The sequence below is a fragment of the Enoplosus armatus genome, chromosome 10, assembly GCF_043641665.1.
Source record: "Enoplosus armatus isolate fEnoArm2 chromosome 10, fEnoArm2.hap1, whole genome shotgun sequence".
In the NCBI taxonomy this organism is placed as follows: Eukaryota; Metazoa; Chordata; class Actinopteri; order Centrarchiformes; family Enoplosidae; genus Enoplosus; species Enoplosus armatus.
In genome coordinates, this window is record NC_092189.1 from 8,791,069 (window position 1) to 8,797,576 (window position 6,508).

Sequence of the window (6,508 nt, forward strand, 5' to 3'; positions counted from 1 at the left end):
TTTGTTTTGAAATTACTTAATCTATTTCGTTTCAGCTCTAAAAAATTTATGTTTCTGTATTTCACAAATAGAAGTTCATTTTGATGCTTATGAAGACCAAAAAGAGCAGAAGAAGAACACCTAAATAAAGCTGAAGTAAAGCTGACCTATGGCATGTCAGAAACATCTTTGTGCACATCCCTTCCCATGCAATGGAATCCTATCATATATCTGCATAAGGATTTTTGCCCCCATAAGAAGCATGATGTCATGGCGTGGGCCATTGTTCGGGCCACACTCCAACTCTATGAACCCATCTGAGACCAGGGCGACAGCAGGAGGCCTAAAGAATCAGCTAAGGAGCCCTCCCTCTGCGGCCACAATGGGAGCAGCTGCAAGGCGTTTGGGAAAAGTGTGACAACTAAAGCGCATTCAGGGCTCAGTCAAGCACCGGCCTTGTGTCCCCTGCCTCCCACACCAATGGGGAGGTGGAGACGGAGACGGCCGTGAAAGCGAAAGGAATATGTTTGGGTTGCAAATTAGCCAAAACATTGGCTATGACCTTTGGTGGGGTGTGAAAAAAAAGAGAAAAAAACTTCCTCCAAAGGTGATGATGATGATATCCCAAGGCCTTCACTACAAAACAACTGTCTGCATTCAATGAAGTTAAGGTTTTAGGGGGAGAAAACCTAAAATATTGATAACACTTTCACCTTAAACACATGGATTCTGACAAGTGACAAAATATGTTCTTTAAACTGACATTGACTTTTTATCTGACAGCAATGCACACGTTTGTCTCTGAAAGAAAACATCAACAGTGAGGACGCCTCTGCCATGAAAGGCTCATTCATTACCTCACCAGCTCCCTCAGACAAGCTGTGGTTTTGGTGACATATGTGCGACCCCACCCCCCCTAACCAGCCCACCCGCCTTTGTGTCTTTAGATTTCCTGTTGTCAGGAGGGAGGCTGGCAGAAGTGTGTGTTTTTGGTGTCTGTGTGTGTGTGTGAAAGTCGTTAGGCATCTTTTATGATCCGATGAGGGTGCTATGGGGGGAAAAGAGCCCTCAGTCAATTGCCAGGTCAGGGACATTAAAGCATTGTGATTTTAAGTGTGTGAGTGTATGTGTGAGACAATCTGAATGTGGTGTGAGACAATGTCAAGGTGCTATCAAAATGGTCTGATCCCGAAACAAGACTGTTAATTTAGACCAGATCACGTAAAAAAAAATTAAGGAAAGTACAGACTTGCTTAAGTTTGCTTCTTCTTCTTATTTCTTGTCATATCCTCAAATTGTCGGCATCTGTCAGACAGAATCAACCATAACGTCATTTGCCAGTTTCGCTATGTTGTCAATTGGCTGTTCCATTTAGCAATTGAGCTCTGACTTGACTTCAAAGTCGTTTTAATTAACACAGTCCTAAGGAAACAATGGTTATATAATGTGTCAGACACATGACAGGAAGAGACACAATCCCACCCCTCCCTTTTTACATAATCCAGTTTGGATCAGACATGAGGGAGCTGATAGTGTTCTGAAAGTTTCATGGCTCTTTCACAGATATGTGACACATACCCACTTCCTCAAAGAATGACAATATATTTATAGCAGAATACTAACTGTCATAGCAATGTCACGACACTATATCAATATCAATGTGTTCATGTGTGCAGTATCAGGGAAAATAAATAAGTTGTTATTTTGTCCTGTTCACTTTTGGACAGAAACTGGTAATAATGGAGTCCAGAAGGTTTACAGTTTGAACAACAGATGGCTGTGCTTGATCACAAAGAACACATTTGTCTAGCATTACTGAAAAGGAAAACAATAGTCCTTTTTCACCCCGCTCCATGTTGTTTCAATATCCTCAAACAAAAATGTGTAATATAAACATAAGATAAAAGAAAATTGTTCAGGTAGACCAACAACAGGCTCTCTGGTTCCCATGTAACCCAGTTATCTGGTGAATGCATACCAAACATTAGGTGCTGGTCATGGCAGCGACATATTTTGGAGAGAAGATGACCACACTATATCATATATCCAACGTTTTGACTAAATTTGTACTTTCAAGGCAAGTTTAACGCTCGTCAGATAATTTTCTCATCAAAATATGTAGCCCGCACATCGGTGGCCGAAGTGCAAAACCTCCTATCTGAAAAATGCACTTTTTTGAGAAACCAAAAAAAACTTGTTGTTTTCTTGCAGAATGCTATTTGTTAAGGATACCCAATACATAATACACTGTTTTGGGACTAAATTACTATATTATGTGTTGACAATACCGACTAGGTATTAGTGCCTCGCAAAGTGAATTTTTTTCCCCCACTTTTCCTGGATCATTTTGCAGATAGGAGGTTTTGTGCTTTGGCCATCGACATGTAGTTGTAGTTTTGAGAAGGTGATGCCAGCCATGGCGGGATACGCTACAAAGGTATAATGACACCTTGTTGACGAACTCACTGACCCTCTACGGTAGGAAAAGCACAGGCGTAAATAGTAAAATGAATCATGGCTGAATTCCATTTAGAAGCTTCACTATCAGGTTCTTGGTATTGTACTATTGTCATGTTATTAGTAATACATGCTTTCCCTACTTTGACAAGTCAAAATGTTTGCTGTTTAAAAGGAGGAGTTCACACTAGCAGATTGTGCTACCAGTGAGCGAGCTGAAGTAAACAACTGGTTGGTGAAAAGTTCTCAGGAGTTACATAAGAAAGAGGCCTCCATTGGGAATCTGTATCATTAGAAAAGAGTTTGTTAACATGTTTGCCATTAAAAACCTGATAAGTCGACACAGTATATTAAGACTCATTGCAGCGAGCTTTAATGCTGTCTACTTTCTGCTAGATAGCTTCTGCATTCAATTCGCAATGAAAATGTAAAAAAAAATCTGTCAAATGTCTGAGAATGGAAGCTGTTTTTCTAATCGATTACACAGTTCATGAATGCACCACACCAGCTGACTCAAGTAACTTTGACAAAAACGAAACCAAGCATCAAATCAGGATTGTCTCCGCTGAATGATTCACATGGGAACAGGACACACTGACACTGACACGAACTGTTTCAGTAAACAAAGACCGCAACCTCACCCACAACATTTAACATCACTACCTGTGTGAGACGGGCTAAAGTGTGAATGTGATTGCCTGTCTTGATTCCTGGAGGCTGCTGGGTAATTACACCTCTCACACTTCACTGTACCTTGAAACTGGATTAAGTCTCTCTCTCACACACACATCCGTTCTCGCAAGCACACACAATATCCTGAGTGAGAAGATTTAGTCCACATATTGATGTCATGGCACAATACTCACCTGCAGCAAATCTGTAAGAGGATTATGAGTGTGACGGGGAGGCCTCTGTAACGTCCTGTGGCTGTAGCATTGTACTGGCTTGTTCTAACCTTTTCACCAACACAGAGTGCAGACACTCAGTCTGTTGAGCCAGATCCCAAATCTCATGTGGGCATTGTCATAAAAAGAGTCAACATGGTACTTTCGTGTAAAAGAGGCCAATGTGTCAAAGCCAAACCCTGATTCAAAAACTTTTAATGGATAAATTAACCCAGCAAAGTTGTATAAAAAGGAATAAAGAGAGAGAGAATGACAAAGATGGTGAACTGCGTGATAAGCTGCTACGCATTTTCAAACTAATAAAAAAAAAAAACACACCTCTACCAGAAACCCTGCAAAAGAGGCCAGACAAGCTGCAGTTGCGTGACAGGGGCCGAGATAAGGCCAGATCTGTGACATGATAACCAAAGGCTTGTATAGCTTGAGGAATGTCAGGACATTACGTATGGCCGCAGTGAAGTGGCCTTTCCTTGCCAGCAGGGCTCCCCTTCCTGTTAACAGCCCTGTCTGGAATGTCAGACGATGGTGGAGGAGAAACTATGTCCGCTCTAAAGGTGCACACTGTTGTATCATTCAGGACATCTCTGCAGAAGTTGTATGATATTAATCTCCCATTGTGCTTGTTGTTGTTCCACCTGTCCAGATAGAGAACTCTGCTATGCCTTAGTATAAAAGGAGGGGCATTAATTATCTAACAATATGCTGTAGAGTAAAAAAAAGAAGCCAATGTGCAGAAGTAATTATTTCTAATTGCTCGTAATCGTTGAAATGCATCAGATATTTGAATGATAGCCAGAGGTAAGACACCTATCAATCCCCACCGGAGCCTCGTCCACCACACTGAGCCTGAACAGAGCCTGTATTTTTCCACTCACTGGAGGTACGGGGTTGTGTTCACAAGCAGAAGTGAGATCCTGTGTGGAGTATTCGAGGAATCTCTGGCATGCTGTCTTCAACACTGACTGCACTCTGGGCAGATGATGTCACACCCAAAGAACAGACATTTGAGCAGACATAAATCACATCAGGCCGGGGCAGATGTGCAAGGCAGCTAAAACGATTAAAATGTGTAGTGATATTTTGGCTCTACATCAGCATTTTTTCAAATTAAAGACAAATAAGAATGATAGTTTGGTTACAGTCCTGACATCTTTGCAGATCCATCTAATGAATCACCACAGGGACACATCAGGCTAGTTTGTCTGGGTTTTTATCAGTGAACTGTGACCTCAAAGCATCATCCACTGATATCACAAAACCACACAGCCACCATTTCCGATTGGAGGTAGAGATTGTTGATAGTGATGACAACAAACAAGTTGGAGAAAGGATCAATAATCTTCCTCCTTTTCGTTGCTAAAGTAATACAGTAACACTAGAAGCAAACATCCTGCTTCAAATATTTGAGGGCCCTGGGCAAAAGCAAGCATGCGACATCCTGAATCCAAACCCTGACCCTTTTCAGTCCACATGGATACAAAGGCCTTCTTATAAGCTGCAGCAGATCCCACATGACTGAGAAGTGATAACCACTCATATGGTCTCACTGGTGCTACTTGGAACATTACCGCGGCCGTTCTTCTGATGAAAAGCAGCTGCCAAAACTGTATTGTTAAGTAACTACAAGGCGTATTCAACTGGTTATGGAACAGTCTCAATTTAATACTGATGCCTCTACATGACCTACATAAGCAAGAGACCATCAGCGAAGATTGGTTACTTTTTTTGTGACAAGAGGCTGGGAAACACTACCACTTTTGTCCACAGGGGGTGCCAAAATGAACACAAAATTCCTTGTAGTTGCTTTAATTAGATTTATTTAATTTTTAAAACAATGTGGGGGTTTTTTATGGAGCATTGGAAATAAAGTTCAAACTTAATGATCTTTGTGTGATCTATGAATGATCTTCCTCTTGTACCAGTGATGACCAAGCTCCAGGTTAAGCCACATGTGACAGCTGTAAATTCTCACATGTTCCCATGCATTGATGCCTTCCATTTGTATTTATATTTCAAAGGTTTAAATCATCCTTACAAGTTTCATATTTTGCAATCAGACTTTATCCTGTACTTCTACTTAAAACATTATTATTATTATTATTTTTCTGTTGATATTCAGTCTTTTACCTTTGTATGCTGTTATAATGCATTGACCAGTTTTCCCCGCAGAATAATCAAAGTCATAAATCATTCATTAAGCAGTTTTTATCCTGTTTGTTTTATGAGCATTTTAGACTAGTTAAAGTTCGCTGCAGTGACTTCTGCAAAATACACAAAAGAGAAGATCTCTTAAAATATGTATGATTTATGAGTGTGTACTGCTAACAGGAGTAATTCTGTAATTTAGCAGTGATGTGCAGGGAACAAAGACTGTACAGACTGGAGTCTCAGTGGTTAACCTGCGACAGCACTCTCAGATGAATGGATCAAATGTGTGTTGAACACAGTTCAGTAGAGTGCGCCACACGTATGGTTGGTTCCCCAGAGAGGATACTGAGCAATGTCTTCTTCCAAGTTCATTGGGTGCCAGCGCCATCTTATGGAAGATATTATGTGTTACCAATAAAAAAGTATAATCTGTAATGTGAATTAATAGAATGTACAGCATATACACAAAACGCTTTCCTTTAACATTTAGAGGCATTCAGGCAGCAATGCAGCAGTTTGATTACACGATCAATTCTTGACATTATCACCCCACATGATCAGTGTGTTAGGTAGTCTCAAAGTCTCTGTTGACACTGAAGAGGTTGTGAAATGATTGGTGTGGGTGTAGAAAAGTCAAACACAGAGAGGCTTTTCAGGAGTGGGACCAGGGGATGTTAGATTAACCTGACCTCATGCTCCCTCTGCTAATAGTGTGCTTTCACATCAGCTATTCAAATTTAAACTGAAGTCCAACAAATACCCCGAGTCCAATAGATAAGAACTGCTGAGCCGAGCTGGATAAGTCGAGAGACAGGCTGGACTGCTATTGGTCGAACCCGAGTGATTCTGATTCAAACTGTTGACTTTTGACCAGTGTTGTTAATGAGTAACACTGCTGATGTCAGGTTTTTAGAGGAAAATGTGACCACTTGAGTAATCTATATTCATTGGCACATGTGAAATTAAGTAAATGGTCAACTTTGTTTAACTGCTAAATTGATCTATTAAGCTTGAAACAA